General features: G+C 47.9%; 1 protein-coding gene across 1 annotated transcript in view; it reads right to left on the minus strand.

The window, feature by feature from the left end:
* NTN1 (netrin 1) overlaps nucleotides 1-14,285 on the minus strand; it is a 197,134-nt gene extending 182,849 nt beyond the window's left edge. The window contains exon 1 of the mRNA XM_019755250.3: nucleotides 14,159-14,285. The gene's annotated coding sequence lies outside the window, so the exon portion shown is untranslated. The remainder of the gene's footprint in view (nucleotides 1-14,158) is intronic.
* Nucleotides 14,286-17,209: the final 2,924 nt, after the last annotated feature.

The raw sequence follows: 17,209 nt of genomic DNA on the forward strand, positions 1-17,209 counted from the left end.
GCCCCGGTGGCACCGCGTACAGGACCGTGCCCCTGTGGGCAAACAGCCCTGGGTCATGAGGAAGGGGAGGAGGATGTAACCTCTGCCTTCTCACCCCTCCTGCCCGAAGCCCCGCGGGTCTGGCGAGAAGGGGCGGCTCCTCTGGGTCCCCCTTCCCTCCGCAGTTGTCAGTGCGCGCTTGGGCCTATCTGTCGGAAACGCGGCTCCTTTCATGCCGGGAAAGCTCTGGTGGACAGGAGGTAAAGGAGAAAGAAGCCGGACAGCACCTGGGCACTGGCCAACGCCCCTCCCAGACAAGTCTGCAGAGCCTCAGGCTGGGGGAAGCCCAGCCCTCCCCAGATCCCTGGGGCAGGCTGATAGGTCCTTCCTCCTGGCTCACTTCTTTAAGGGTGCTGTGCCCTATTCTATCTCATGGGAGCCCCACAACTTTGCAAAGCAGGTTATTAACTCCTTTTTGCAGATGAGCCTGAGGTCTCGGGAGGTAAAGAAACTTGCCCAAGATCTCCCAGCTAGCAAACATCAAATCAGGAATAGAAACCTGGGCTCCTTCCTCTCCTCACATTTGTCAAATGGATATTCCCGCCCACTTATAGTCTCACGGAGCATTCTGGGGGCCACCCAGGCTTCTCCTTCTTGCCTCATTCTCTGCCACCTTAACAAAAGGACTGAGGACAGTGACAGCATCCTTTGACCAACTTGCAAAGAGCTTTGGGGGAAAGAATGCACTGGACTGAAAGTTTGGAACTAAATTTCTGTTGATTTATTTGTACTAGGAATAGGTCTGGATTGAAAGCCCACGGTACTGTTTCTGGCCCAACGGCTGACTTGCTGCATTAGCTCCATCCAGTGCCTCATTTTGTCTTATTGGCATTTTCATTAACTCTGAGACTCTGAGAAAGGGCCTAGGTTCATCTGGCCCAGCTCACTCTCCTTGGAAGAACGCCTTTCTCGGCCTCTGTGAGAGACAGCCCCCAAGCCAGCTCTTCCAGGCATGGGAGTTCCCCACAGCCCAAGGAAATAAATCCATTCCATTGCAGTACAGCCTGGAGCCATCCTCTCCCTGGGGCAGTGCTTTTAGCTCTGCCTTCTTGTGCCATCACCACTCTCTACACTAGTTATTTGTGCCTTACCTGTGGCAGAGAGGATTTCAGGTGACTTACAAGGGTGCTTAAAACATGGCAAGATAACATATTAATAAATTAGAAAGTGAGGTGAAAGGAGATAAATGAAATGTTTAACCACGGTGGAAAGTGAAATCCCAATGATATGTAAGGCAGCATAGCAGTTAGAAGGACATGCTTTGGAGCCAGAGTGTGATGCTGGCAAGTTTTGCATCTTTCTGTGCCTTGTTTTCCGCATTTGTAAAAGAGGTACAATAATACCTACCTCATAGGCTTGTGAGCATCAAATGAGTTAACACATATCAATATTAGAGCTTGTAATATGCATGTTATATAATCTACATGAGTATACTTTCACACATATGTATATGTAAATATACATAAAGCCAGGCACAGAGTAAGTGGATGCAGAAATGTTAGTTCTTAGTATTAAATTGCTAGATCTTTATAAAAATTTAAATTTATTTCATAAATACATGTAATTAATCAACTTATAAAATGAAAAAAGCAAATTACAAAACACTATACCCAAAAAAACGCTATGCACAGATTTTTTTTTTTCCAAAAGTATGTATACAGACAATATTGTTAATTGTGGTTATCTCTGGATTGTGAGATTAGAGGTGATTTTTTTTTCTCGTGTGTTCTCAATTTTGTATAGTAAAATAAGAGGGAAAGCTAAGAGAAGAAAGGAAAACCAAGAGGGAAGACCAAATAGAGATGGGAATAAAGCTAAAATGCACCCAGGAATGCCCTATTCACCTCCTGTGGGTGGGTCACAGATTTGTCCCTAGAGCTTTCCTGCAGCCTAAGTGAAAAGGAGACCATGTCAGTTACACAATTCCCAGTGTCCACGAGATGAAAACAGACCTATTACTCAAGAGAATTACAACTATTTCTGGTACTAAAATCAGACAGGAATTTCTCCTGGGGGGCCTCATAAAGGGAACACAGTGTGAAGTAACGAGCAAAAACCCTTGGCAACATCCCCGTAACAGTCACAGCAGAGAGCTAGCTCTGTGCAGTGGTTTCTGGGATGGCCCACGATACCAGCCGATGGCATCACACCAAAACACAGGAAAAGACATGCTGACAAGGAGGGGCTGAAAGAGGCAAATCAGGGTACCCTGCTCACCACCCAGCCCTCTTGGGTCTATGTTGAGGTACATGCAAGACTGGATCAGCGGGTGCTTTCCAAGCCTTCCTCCTGCTGCTGCTGTTTCTGTCCAGAGAGCTTTTGATGGATCTTGCATGGCAGCAAGTTTGAAATTGCCCTTCGTGGATACAGCTATTTTATATTGCCAGCTGAGCTGAGGGGAGTTGGGGGCGGAGGGGCTTTTAATTTTTATTGTGGTCACTTAGGCCGAAGCTTATCTTCTTTAGTAGTTCCTGGTGGACAGGACTGTCTCACCTTGTATCTTGGAGGTCTGGAACATTCTGGACACAGTAGAACTTTTCTCCCTCCATTCAAACCCACCTACCTCCCAGCCGGTCCAATTCCAATCCGACACAGCAGCCCAGACCAAGGTTCTGCCTCTCTAAAGTTTTGAAATCAGCTCCTTATCATCCCTCAGTTTTGTATTTTCTAGACAAAATGTTCCCAGTTCTTTTAAAGATTTCTCATAGGACATTGTTTTCTGACTACTCTGCAGACTCCCAATGCCCTCTAATTTGTCAGTGTCCCTTCCTAAAACATACCGCCTTTTGAGGGGACAAATGAAAAAACCAGATGTCCAAGTGTTGTGAAAGCATCTCAAAGTGGGGGTTATAAATACACACCCGCAAAGGCATGTCAGGCTCTAAGCAGCGGGATCCATGATGCAAAGTGGAGTTCAAAACACAACAGTGTGGCTCTTGGGTGAGAAAGTAAATTCCCACGTGTTTCTTCAAGGAATGTGTTGGGAGGGGAAGCTGCCATTCTTGGCACCCAGCCTTACCTGAAGCCCGAGGATCACCCTAGAAAGAGGTGAATGTGGCAGATTCAAGAAAACTCAGAAGTCGCCAGAATAGGAGGAGGAAAACAGGAGACTCCAGCGTCCTAGAAACCAACAGGCGAGTTTCAAGGAAGGAGGGGCAGTGAGCACTGTCACATGCCTTCAAGGTCAAGATAAGATCTGAAAGGAGTCCTTTGGATTGAACTGCAAGGAAGCCATTGGTGACCTTGACTGGCAGTGGTCAAAGGGTGGTGGGGACAGAAGCCAGACTGCCTCAGGTTATGGAGTGAATGGGAGGTGAGAAAGTGGAGATAGGGAGTGTAGACAACTTTCAAGAAGTGTGAAAACAAGTGGTAGGAAAGAGATAGGGTGATAGCAGGGAGGTGGCATGGGATTGAGGGAAGATTGGGATTTTTTATTGTTGTTTATAAGATAAGGCTATTTAAACATGTTGATAGGAAGGAGCAGCAGGAGAAGGTTGAAGACAGATAAAACCAGCTTTGTAAAATTGGTGGTCAGGTGGTCTGAAAGCTTACCTTGTTTCAGTGGAATAGGAAGTGACACCACCTGCTGAGAGTGAGGGAACAGGTGAGAGCATTGAAGCTTTGGGACAGCGGAGAAGGTTTGATGAGATCATTACAGAAAAGAGGATAATGTTTGCTGGGCAGATAAAGGTCCTATTGAAGTTGGCGATTATCTATGAGAAAGAATGCAAACCAGCGAAGTCACTGGACTCCCCGCCCCAGCAGTGTTCAGCAGCCCCCTGTGTAGACCTAGAGAAAGCAGAATTGGATTAATCTAGAATTGAGGGTTTGTTCCAGGAGGTGGGACAGGAGGACAAGGGGAAGAGGGTGGCTGATGTGATGGGCCATGAAGACAAAGCGAAAGACAGAAGGAAATGAAGGGCATGGCCAGAAGAGGGAAGAGAGAGGCCAGGGGTCTCGACCTCTGCTGTTCACTACAATAGCTAGTAGCCACATGTAGCTATTTCAATTTCAACTTGAATGAATTAAAATTAAATAAAATGTAAAGCTCACTTTCACAATTGCCCATGATTTGGATAGCACCAATAAAGAACGTTTCCATCAGCAGCGAAAGTTCTGTCAGACAGAGATGGTCTAACAGATTCAGGAAAATAGAAGAAGAGGTGTGGTGGGGAATAACTAAGGAGACTGTGGTCCAAAACCAGATGTCTGAATTGAAGAGTCCAGGAGTGGAACAGCTTTGGGTGATGACACGGCCCACTGAGGGCAAGAGGGGGTTGTCTGCTGGGAAGCAGAGCTGAAGGTGACTGGAGATAATGAGGTCAAGGTACCCAACAGTCTGTCCCCCTGGGTACTAAAGACACTCGGGAGCAGCATCAGGGCTTGGGGCAGAGATGAAAACTGAACCCGTGCTGGTGTCTTCAAAGAAAGGGGAGTGACCTAGATGGAGAGGAGATTCCAAGGATGAGATGTGGGCGGTAGAAGAGCTTGTGTGGTTCTGGCCTTTAAGGAGCAGGGTTCTGTTGTTGTTCTTAATGAAGATGGAAGGCACGTTGGGGACTGAGGAAGACAACAGTCCCCTCATGAGGGCATTGGTATGTGTGGTGTGGGAGAAGAGCAGCCCCACTGAAGGGCGCTGCAGTGTGCGTGGGGTAAGGCTGTGGGGTAAGCGTGTAGGCAGGTAAACTATCAGTGAGCAGGGTGAGGATGCAGGGGAGGGCTTATCCCAAGGATGGGGGCACCAGATGGCACAGGCTAATGGTTTGTGAGAAAGGAAGACAGGAAGAGAGTAAGGGCTTAGGAGAAATGATATGACCTGTGGGGTTTTCATCGTGGGCGTGACTAAGGTTTTTAGTCTTTACATCAAGCATTTATATAATGCTTACTGTGTGCCAAGCACTCTGCTAAGCACTTTATCAATCATTAACTCATAATAATCTTATGAGATAGGTGTACTATTATTTCCATTCTACATAGAAGGAAACTGAGACACAGAGAAGGAATTTGCTGAAGATCACATCTCTGGTAAATAGAGGAGTAGGGATTTGAACTAAAATGGCCTGGTTCCAGTGTTTGGAGCTCTTAGCACCTATGAGCAAGACAGGATTGGCTGCCATAAGCTTTCTGACACAAATGGGTCTCAGCCATCTCCAGACAGGAGAAGGGAGTCAAGTTTACCAGAAGTATGAGCCGTGATCTGGCTCGACTGTGCTTCTGAGCATGTCTGGTTCAGTTAAGAGGACAGATATTAAATGATTTGATTTCCAGGACTCCCAATTTAGGCTGGAAATTGTAGCAGCTGAGGTAATCCCAGCATCTGGCCTCTCCAAAGGGGTCAGTGTGGCCTAGATTGATTGTTTCTTTCAGAAATGGAAAGAACTTAGACCAAGCTTGGTTCCAATTCACCATTTACCGACTGTATGACCTTGAGCAAGTTGCTTTACCCATCTGAGCATGTTTTCTCATGGTGAAATTGGGGTCATCACACTTACCTTATAGGTTTGTTAGGTGCTTACAAAGATGTATTTGAAAGGAAAGAAGCTGGAACAGAGTAGATGCTCAATATGTGATAGTTAAGAGGTGCTTTTGTTTTATACTCATGGTCCTCAGATCTGGCTCCCAGATCCCTCACCCTGGAAGAATTAGGGGCATCTTCTCATTTCAAGGCTTCTAGCACCGGGCTCACCTAATCAGCCTCATGGACATGGCTCAAGGGATCCATCCCAGGTCCCTGGACAGGATTTCAGGAGCTGTGACTGTTCTGGAAAAGGTTTTAGAACATGGGAGGGCAGGCCTGGACAGTGAGTAAGGTTCCCGGAGATGTACCCATTTCTTCAATGCTGTTTATCTGCATCTTCAGTTCAGGCCTCCCCTATTGCAGGCTTCTTGGCTGAGGATTCAGGAGTTGGGCATAGAAGCCATCCAAACCCCAAATCTGGCAAATCCTTTAATCTACCAGAGCTCTTTGAAGGGGTGAAATGCCTGTGGATAGGGGGAACCAGCAGATGTAATTTATTTTCATTTGCAAAAAGCTTTTGACAAGGTCCCACCCTGAATGCTATTAAAATAAAGAAAATGGAGCACTGTGGGGGAAAGTTTTGTCATGGATGGAAGCCTGGCCTTCGGCAAGAAACAAAGGATGCAAATAAAGGACGGTTCTCTAGGTGGAGAAAATAGTGGGGGAGGGAGGGGGCCTCTGAGCCCAGAGATGGGGCGCAATTCATTGAATATTTAGACAAAATCTGAAGGAGGGAGTCCCTTCAGTATAACCTCAAAATTTAGAGGTGACACCGGAGTGATGCCAAGAGGAGCAGAGTGAATGGGAGGGTCTCAAGAGGGTGTTTGAATGGACTGTGGAACACAGACAGGCTTGGCAGAAGGCGATGCATTTGGTGAGAAATAATTTGAAATACTCTTACAGGATGAAAGGTTATCAGTTAATGTCAAAAAATACTATTTTAGGACTCAAATACAACCTTGTTGTTTTTGAGATTGTTTGTGTGGAGATTGTTTCTCCACAGAAATACTATTGGCATTCAGGATCAGAAAATCCTTACTGGGCAGATCCGTCCTGACCACTAGAGGACATTTAACATCTCTGACCCCTGTCCACTAAATACCAGTAGGTCCCATCCCCCCCCCCCACACACACACACCAGTCGTTATGACAACTGAAAATTGACTTCTCATATTTACAAATTCCCCCGGGAAGAGCCCACCCCACCACCCTGACCCACTTGAAATGTAGCCCATTTTGCTAATAAGGCCCAAAGAGGCTAAATACATTCTCAGGAAGAGTACTGGAAATGAAAACAAGATGCATCTATGATCTTCTAGGAAATCCTAGTCATCATATCTCAAAATACTTATGGAGGTAGAGATGGCCCAGACAGCAGCACCTTGATTGTGTTAAGTGTGGGAAACACAAACAAAGCGGAGGAGGGGACAGAGAATGCCAGGAGAGGTAGATTTTAGACAAGGTACTTGGAGGCAAGAAGAGGGTGGTCTCTGAGAAGGCTCCAGTAGAGCAGAGTTAAGTGAGGAAGGGAGCTGCAGGATAAGGGGGTGGGTGGGGCGGGTGGTAGGAGAATGTGTATTCCAAGCAGAGGAAACAGCAGGTGCAAAAGTCCTGTGGCAGAGCTTGACTTGTGTAAGGAACAGGAAAGAAGAGCTTGATGGAGGCTTGGTGAGCAAGATGGGGAGTGGCAGGAAGTGTGGTCAGAGAGGCAGGCACAAGCCAGGGTATGCAGAGCACTGCAGACCTTGATAAGTAATTTGAACTCTTTGGGATGCATCCTGGGTGCCTCCAAGGCCCTGGAGTTGCTTTTTCCCATAGCTCTTCATATCATATTGTTTCCCTAACTAGTTCATGAGCTTCTTGAAGAAGGAACTGTGTCTTTCCCCTCTGAATCCCCAGTGTTTAACAGACTGCCTGACACAGAATAGGAATGCACTACAAATTCATTAAAATTCGTCAAAGACCACAGAATTATAGATCACTGATGGTGGTGCCCAGCTATGGAAGGCTTAAAAATGTTCCCCAAAAGATATCCATGTCTTAAACCCTGGAACCTATGAATGTTACCTCATACTGCTGAAAAGGGTCTTTGCAGATGTGATTAAATTAAGGATCTTGAGATGGGACTATCATCATGGATGATATGCCATCACAAGTGTCCTTATAAGAGATTAGCAGAGAGAGAGCTGACAAGATAGAAGGCCATGTGAAGACAGAGGCAGGAGTTAGAGTGGTGCAGACACAAGCCAAGGAATATCAGTAGCCAGCAGAAGCTGAAAGAGACAAGGAACTCATTCTCCTCCAGAGCCTCTGGAGGGAGACAACATTTGGTTTCAATCCAGTGATAGTGATTTCGAACTTTTGGCCTCTAGAACGGTGAGAGAATACATTTTTGTTGTTTGAAGCCACCAACTTTGTAGGAATTTGTTACAGTGGCCTAAGGAAGCTAATACACCAACATCCCAGAAATGCCAGAATTGAGAGGGTCCCTTGCAAATCTTAAAAGATGAGCCTGGGGTAAAGGAAAGGAACAAAAAGAGGGAATGCTAACACTCTGGTCTTGAAATGTTTGTGAAACCTTCCTTTGGTTCTTCTTCTCATGAGTAGTGGCCACGTCTCACTGTTCTTTACCTGCCACAATGCTGAGTTCAGTGCCTCCAACGTAAGCTTGCCAAGTGCTTGCTCTTTGTGTTAAGATATTGTAAACCCCCTTTTCTGGAGGACAGAGTTGCAGCACCCTTGATGATTTAGAACACATTCCAGAAGCAAGTCAATAGTCTCCTGAGCATTTGAGAGAAGAGTAGCCACAGTATCGGGACTTCAGTCAGAAATTCTTCGCTTAGAAGCATTTGTAAGCTGACGTCAGGCCAGGCATCTTCTGTTCTCCCAGAGTCATAGAGAACCACAGATTAGGGTCCTGGAGGAATGGTGACTGCTGAACATGTTACACCGAGAAGTGACAGCTGACAGTAGATTCTACCCCAGCCACCACCCAGCGACTCAGGGCGGGTCCCACCCAGATTCATTGCTGTATTAGAGCCCAGTGGAGCTAGAGAGTAGGAGCAGCCCTTAGAAAGCATCCATCCAGTGTCCCCCAGTTTACAAATGAGGAAACTGAGGCAGGGAGGCGGAGCGGATTGCCGAGGAGCTGATGTTGCTAAAGATGACTGAGTTATCGAACTAGATTGTGGTTACCCATTCAACCACACCTAGGGAACACCTCCTATATTTGGTCCTACTGACTTAGGTGGGGGGAAAATTATGATTCTGATGGAAAAAATCCTTTTCATGAAAAATGTCTAGGCTTCAGGGAGTAATCTTCTGTTAACTGCAAAAATCAACTATGTGGAACAGCTTATTTTCCCCAAATGTCAGTAAAATGAGGCATTACTGGTCTGCACATCACACAGGGAAAAATTTAGGGAGCTTAATTCCAAGAGGTAGTACAGGATGAAAACAGACATGGACCATTGATTCCAAACAGATTGGTTAAGCACATGAATTATTCAACCATGATAAGGTATTAAAGGAAAGTAGGATTTGGGTGGAAGGAGGGGACCTCTCTCTCACTGATGCTAACATCAGGCAAGGAGTGCCACCACCCTAGCCCCAAAATGATGCCAGAAACCACACATAGGCTGGATGAATATGACCTAACCTAGAAAGCTACTTCCTAGGCTCTGGCTGGGCACCTGGTTTATGGGGTCTCCCAGGGAGCCCAGGTTCCTAGCTCTGTTTGCAGGGAGTTCCTTAGGTGGTCTGCAGGAGAGTGCAGGCCCAAAAAGACTACTCGCATTGTGCTCCGATCCCACACACTCCCTGACCTTTACACTTCTGAGACTGTGGGTGCTATGAACTCAATGATTGTGCCCCCCTCCCAATCCATGTGTCGAAGCCCTAATCCCCAATGATGGGATTAGTGCCCTTATAAGAAGAGAGATGAGAGACATAATCTCTCTTTCCACCATGTGAGAACACAGCAAGAAGGCAGCTGTCTGCAAACCAGGAAGACAGACTTCACCAGGAACCAAATCTGCTGGCACCTTGGTCTTGGACTTCCCAGCCTCTAGAACTGTGAGAAATAAATGTTTGTTGCTTAAGCCACCCAATCTATGGTATTTTGTTATAGCAGCCTGAGCTAAGAGAGTGGGCAAGTCATTTTACCTCTCTGAGCATCAATTTTCTCTTCTAAAAAATGTGGATGGTAATATTATTTATCTCCTTCCTTCCTCCCTCCCTTCCTCTTCCCTTCCTACCTTCCTTCTTTCCTTCCTTCCTTCCTTCCTTCCTTCCTTCCTTCCTTCCTTCCTTCCCTTCATTCCATCCATCCATCCATCCATCCATCCATCCATCCAAGTCTTCTGTGGATATCAGGAATAGTGAGTAAAAAAGCATATTCAAAAGACCCTGAAGTGTCCAAAGCCCTAAACAAATATAATTTTTATAAAGTTACGTGGAACCAGCTAATCCAGTGCCATTACCATCACCATGGTTACCACAGGGCCACCACAGTCTTGAGAGGATGACAAGCTGCCCTGAACAATTGGAGATCATGTACAGGACAGTGACAACTAGCAGTATAGAAAGACTGGAATTGATGTTAATAATACTTTACTAATTAATAATTAGTCAATGAGCATGAATAATATGTATCAATAAAAAGTATTCGCTTCAGCTTGAGGTCAGCTAGAACCCTCAAGAGTAGAGTCTACAATCACAACCACAACCACAACCACAATTATCATCATCCTCACAATGGTCACAATCACAGCCATAGTCACAATCACAACCACCATGGCGGCTCACACTTACAGAACACTGTCCTGGCTGTCGGGCCCAGTCTGGGAACTGACATTTTATGTCTGAGCCAAGGGGTTTGTGGAGGCAGTGGTGATGGTGGAGAGGCCAGAAGTGAAATTGTGAGAAGTCTCTCTTCTTAGGGAAGACAGGGAGGGAGAGGCTAAGCCAGACTATAGGTCCCATGACTCGGTGCGACATCTTCGTTGCTTATTACTACATGTCCAACACCTAGCACATAGTAGGCACTTAAAAAATGTTTGCTAAGTGAACACAGAGGGGCCCAGCCAATGTGTCCATATGTAAGGAACAGAGATTTCTTGGTGCCCAGGAACATATCTGGGCTTGGGTTTAGTGGGTCTAATTCGGTTCTGAATCCATGAAACTTCGTCTCCCAGCAATTCTTCACCCCATTGCAGATCATATTGGTCTTGCCCCAGAACTTGGATGGTCCTTGGTGTCATCAAAATCTCATTGTGTGTGATACACACACCACACACACACACTCACACACACACACACACACACACACACACACACACACACACACCACATCTCCTGGCTCCAGAGTGAGAATCAGCCCCTTTCAGCAGGAAATAAGGACCCTCCCTGGGCTGGGTGCCCTCACCCTGGATCCAAAGGGCTCAGGAGACAACTGCCTCCTGCCCCGGCCCCCTCAGCTAAGATCTGATTTTCTCATCATCTGGATAGTCTCAGCAACTTGCAGCAAAGGGATGAACCAGGCTGACCTTTCTGGAGGTTTGTTTAAAGCAGAACAATGTTTGTCTTGTCCAAACACTATGAATTACTCCAGAGAATCCTGCCTAGTTTTACAATCCACAGCTACAAATGGCTTACATAAATAGGAACTCGTCCCCTCCCATGCCCCCTTTCTGTTCCTAACAGCTTTTCCTCCCCACACCCATTTTCTTCCACTCTTCCAGACCTTCTCCCTACTCCGCCCACCCCCCACCCTGCATACCTTCTCTCCTCTGAGCCCCGGAGGTAAAGGGGCAGGTATTGGGCATTCTGGGCCACAGCCCGCCCCTGGGTTATTGCTGGCTCGGATCGGCTATGGTGGGCTGCTCTGTCCCTGGTGTGGGCAGGGTTTGCCTTGCGAAGGGAGCTTCTGGGCACATGTGTACTACTTGTGTGGGGCCTGCAGTGCACTGTTAGCTCCAACTGCCAAAGAGTATTTGGTAAGAGGAGGCCCCTAGATCTGGGGCTCAGTGTCCAATGAGTCTGCAGCCCAGTTAGGCCACTCCTCATCTGCCAGGGTGCTCAGCTCACCTACAGCGGCTCCCTCATAGGCTGCACGTTCAGGGAATCCAGAGGTATCTCCTAGAAGTAGACGCCATCCACTGGAAGCCTCCAGTAGAAAAAGGAGAGAGTCAAGACTGTTCTGCTGATCAAAGTATGAGCCACAGGAAGCAAGCTGGGTCTGTGGTCCTGGGAGGGAAGGAGTTGCAGGGGGAAAAGCCCAGTTTAGGCTGCATTTCCCTAAATATAGTCCCTGTATCAATTACATCAAAATGCTTTGGGCAGCTTGTTTAAAATGCAATGTTTGGGATCCCTCCCTAGGCCCAGGAAAGCTCTCTTTGGGGGTAGGGCCAGGGGCTGATGCCCAGAGTATGATATTCACTATTGTGCTGTGAAATCCACTCTAGTTCAAGCCAGATGACTAACTAGCTGTGTGACACTGGCAGGCCACTTCAGGTTTCAGTATTACCATCTGTACAATGGCCCTAGAATCTTTGAAGGGCCCCCTCCCAGATCTTACAGTGTGTGATTTCAAGGAGAGGGGGACACCAAAACCCAAGAGCAGCAAAGGTGGGTGAGAAAAAAATCGATAGTCACTAAAGTTCCAAGGAGAGGCACTGGGGAAGACTTGGAGAGATGCCAGGGGCGTGGGCCGCTGGATTGGTAGTGGGAGGTGTGAATGGTGTGTGGGATCCTTCTACTGAGGGCCGGCGCGTGCACTTGGAGCCAAATGTGATCTCATTTCATTCTTGCTTTGCAGGCAACAAAACTGAGATTCGAGGGAGGAGTGACTTCCATTCAGAAGCTGGTGAATCGCATGGGATTCAATCCCCTACACACCCTGGGACACCCATCTGGCCATTCCAGAAACACCCCTTCCGGCCAGCTGCTTCCCTTGTCATTCCAGCCTCTCAAACGAGCTTCAAACTTAGAACCGCAGCTCCTTGTCTTCCCCCGATGGGAGGGTCCCACTGGGCCCCGCGAGGTGGAAACACGGTGAGCCCCCACCGCAGGAAAATCAAGTGCCTGGAACTTCACCCTGGATAGAGCCACGCCGGCCCTGCCCACCCGAAGGCTACTTGGTCCGCAGGGTTAGGGCTGCAGTGCACCATCGGCTTTGCCAGAGGGCGAGAGGCGCCGCCAGGGGAAAGGCCCCAGCTTTCAGAGTCCTGAGTCCATTTGTACCCAACACTCCGGGTTGAGAAGAGGTCAAAGGATAAAGCCGGCCGTCGTCACCAGCTCAGCTGATGCCCCAGGCAGACCCTAGGGTGCGGGCAGGAGTGGAGGGCTGGAGGTCACGGTGTCACCTCCCCAGCCCTGCGGGCGAAAGAGCTGATATCTCAGAGAACCCAAAATTAAATATCTGTGAGGGTCGGGACTGCACCATTTGGCCCTGCTTCTGCGATCTGCTCTTGTGCATTGGATTCCACTTAACAATTTGGGAAATCTAGAAACTTGCTGTGTGGCCACAGGCACACTATGGACGGCTCTGGGCCACGGGTCCTTCTTTTTTGCGAAAAGAGGGGTTTTGGACAGAGGCTCCCCAGGCCGCAGCTCCAACGTCCACGCCTTGAATTAGCTGCGCCTCCTTCCAGTTTAGCATTTTATTTTCTAATCAAGCTCTTTGTCCCCTGCGGCCTTAACCGGAGCCCCACGCTTCCGCGTTTCCTTTAGTCCCCTGCCCCGGTCTCTCTCGCCCGACTTTCCCGTCGAAGGCACTCGAGTGAGTGATTCCCGGGAGCCGGGGCCGAGGCCGGCGGGTCCGCGGCGCGGCCGGGGCTGTATAGAAATGGCCAGAGAAGCCGGCGGGCGCGGCGGCGATTTATTCTGGGAGTGACAGCCCCTTTGAGCGCTCAGCGAATGGCATTTTCTGTCTGTGAAAGCCTTTCTTCCCACCTCTGTTCAGATTAGCCCGGGGGATGAATGCGCCCATTATCCAGCCCGCTGACCATTCTGAAATGCCAAATTAATTACTAAGCACTGAATCAGGCGCCGGGGCCGGGGCACTGGGAGGTGTGAAAATAGCGAGCGGCTGGAGATGGGGAAGGCGAGGGGCGCAGCGCCGAGAGGCCGGGAGGGGTGGCCCCGGGCGCGGGCGCGGCGGGACCGGGACAGGCTTGGCCGGCCGCCGAGCGCAACCTGCCGGCGTGACCGGGCGCGACCGCGGGGCGAGCGGGCTGGAAAGCGACCCCGGCGGGCAGGAAGGCGCGGAGCAGGGTGGTCACTCCAGCAGGCTAGGGCTCTACCGGACCGCGACCAGAGCGCGCCAAGTGCGCTGGGCGCGGGGCCGGGGCTCCGGCGTGCGCCACGCGCGGATGCCTCTTGCCGAAGCCCCGCGGGGCAAGGCCACCCCCAGACGGCCCCAGTCCGCGGCCACCCGCTCCAATCCCGCCCCTACGCTGCACCGCTCCAGCTGCGCTCCTAGGCCTTCAGAAAACTTGGGCGCCGCCCTCCAACCACAGCCCAAGCCAGAGCCTGGCGAGCGCGGGGTCACCCAGGGCCGCCCCCACCCGACCCGGACTCCGGCTGATGGACAGCACTTACCTTCCCAGGCGCCGGTCAGAACAGGGAGGCGAAATCTCCGCGGCTACTGCTGGAGTGCGCAGAGCGCCGAGGAGCGCGCGCCTTTAAGACTCTTCCCCAGGACTCCGCCAGGTGGTGTCAGGCCGGCCCGGCTCTTGCAGCTCCTCACCCCCGCAGCCACCCTGCTTCCCAGCCCGTCCCGGGCAGAACCCCAGCCCCTCGCTCCCACTGCTAGCCCTGCCGCGCCCGCTCCAGCGGAGTTGAGACAGAAGCTCAGGAGGACAGGATGGGTATCATTTGGGATACACGGATGCCCAAGAGAAAGCCAGGCATCCTATCCACGCTAGATTTGGTTGGCCTGGAGATGGAGGAATCAATTTTCTTGGCCGGATGCTGGAGGAGGGGGAACAGGGGAAGAAAGGGTTGCAAAGTCTTGTTCAAGGACGTGCGATTGTGTCCCCACCGTCATCACCTCAGGAAGCGCCTTAAGTCCATGCTAAACTGGTCCTCTCCCCCTTGATCCAAGATGGCGAGCGACACGCCTCCCCTAAACACCACCGAAAAGACTGAAGAGATAAAATAGAGAAATGTCGCCACCGAAAACTAGGGAAATGTGTCATTCACATTCCTCAAACAGAAAAGTTTAAGAAGACCCGAGGGGAGGGTGAAGGAACTCCACATTCATCAAGCGAGAAGCAAGAGACGGCCTGGGAAGAGCTTAGACCAAGCCTGTCTCCTTGCGCCCACTCCAAGCCCAGCACAGGGTGTCCACAGGCACAGTGGGCCCCTGGGACCGTCCCGGAGCTCACCTGCTACAGGGGGTTGCCGGCATAAATCATGATTCGGGCCATTATTAAAATCTTACACCAGGTGTCTTCTCTTTAAAAAAGAATATATATATATTTTTACATTTGTATTGAGATTTCAAACTGCAGTAATAGTTAACCCAGTTTTTCTGTCTTGGTTGTTTACTGCCTTTTCTTTTATATAAACATCTTCCTCATTCCCGAATTCCTTATTTTGATTAATTTCTCACACAACTGAAATGCTGCTTTGAGTAACCCTTGGGGGAAGGGCATGTAGATAATGGACTTTTTTAGTCTTTGCATGTCCAAGAATATTTCGCAGACACTAGTTAGATAGAGAATCCTATAGGATGGAGAATCCAAAACTATTTACATTTACTACACTGTAAGGTAGAGATGTTTTCAGCATTAAACATGGAAGTGACTGGAAAGTGCTTACTTTGCTCTATGGCTAAGATACATAGAGGATCCATGAATGTAACCATTTGTGACTATCAGTTATTAGTTATTGATTCATTGTCTTCTGGTTTTTATAGTTGCAGAAACTTCTAGGTTTTAAAGAATAATATAATTCAGACTCTTTGATCCTGTTTTAGACACCTGTCTTTAGTTTTCTCTACCTTTTAAAAGAAAAAAAAGTATATATATATATATATACATATATATGTATATATATATATAGATTCTTTTACTGCCTCCTTCACTAATTGTGACCTTGAGTTAGTCCCTTCTCCTGTAAAATGAACAAATGGGCAACACGATTGCTGTTGTCTCATCCAGCTCCAACAGTCTGGGAGTCTATCAGTCTATGATGAAAAAGCAAAAGCCCCACCACAAGGAGATATCACTTCACTCCAACTAGACTGGCGATAATGAAAAAAGGCAGATAATAAGTGTTGGCAAGGATGTGGAGATATTGGAACCCTCATGCATTCCTGGTGGGTATGGAAAAACATGGTGCAGCCATTGGAGGAGTCTGGCAGTTCCTCAAAAGGTTAAACATACAGTTACCATATGACCCAGGAATTCCACTCCTAGGTATATACCCCAGAGAAATGGCACACACAAAAGCCTGTTCTCCAATTTTTTTAGTAGCATTAGCATTATTCATAATAGCCAAAAAGGGAGAACAACCCAAATGTTCATCAACTGATGAATGGATAAATAAAATATGGCAAATTCATATAATGCAATATAATTCAGCCATAAAAAGGAATGAAGTACTGCTACATGCTACACATTGGATGAGGTTTGAAAACAGTTTGCAAAGTGAAAGAAGCCAGTCACCAAAGGCAACATATTGTATGGTTCCATTTATTATGAAATGCCCAGAATAGGCAAATCCATAGAGACAGAAAGCAGATTAGTGGTTGCCTAGGGCTGGGGCTAGGGGTTGGGGAAAATGAGAAATGAATGTTACTGAGACTGGATTTTCTTTTTGGGGTGATAAAAATTGATTGTGGTGATGGTTGCACAACTCTGTGAATATATGAAAAACCATTGTATTGTACACTTTAAATTATATGGTATGTGAATTCTATCTCAATACAGATGTTATGTGGAAAAAAACACACGTATTAAGCTCTCAATGCTTATCAAGTGCTGGAGTAAGTACCTGTGATACAGAAGTGGATAAGGGGACATGGGCTCTGCCCTCAAGAAGCTTATAGTATAATTGGGCATTTACCTATTTCAGGGCCCTACAATCTGCCAAAAGAATCAAACACCCTCCTTCCACGTATGCACAAAGATTTCCATGGCCTAAACAAAAACAAGAATTTTCTGGATCCTCCCCCGTCCTAAAACTTTCTATTCTTCTTATTATGAACTTTCAATTCTTCTTCCTCTCTCTCGGCAATCCTCCTGCCCTGAAAGAAATGGCTGCAGGGAGCCCAACAGACTCAGTATAGGCTTTGACTCTCAGAGTAGTGTTTTCCGAAAGAGGAGCCTTACAAGGCCATAGCACAGTGACTAAGAACAGCAACTGTGGAGCCAGGCCTCCAGGGTTCAAATTCCAACCCTGCCTTGAACATTATCAAGTCACTTACCTTCTCTATGCCTCAGTTTCCTCGTGTGCAAAATGGAGATAACAGTGCCTGTGTCATAATGATTGTGTGAGGATTAAATAAGTTAATATATATATAAAATGATAGCCTGCGGTAGGCACCCCATAAGTGTTACCTGATAATATTATTCAGTTATTATTGTTATCTATCTGCAAACTAAAATGCTTATCTCACAGACCTACTACTTTCCTATGTTCCAC

The sequence above is a fragment of the Rhinolophus sinicus genome, chromosome 12, assembly GCF_057876585.1.
Source record: "Rhinolophus sinicus isolate RSI-liver-muscle chromosome 12, RSI-T2T, whole genome shotgun sequence".
NCBI classification, from domain to species: domain Eukaryota; kingdom Metazoa; phylum Chordata; class Mammalia; order Chiroptera; family Rhinolophidae; genus Rhinolophus; species Rhinolophus sinicus.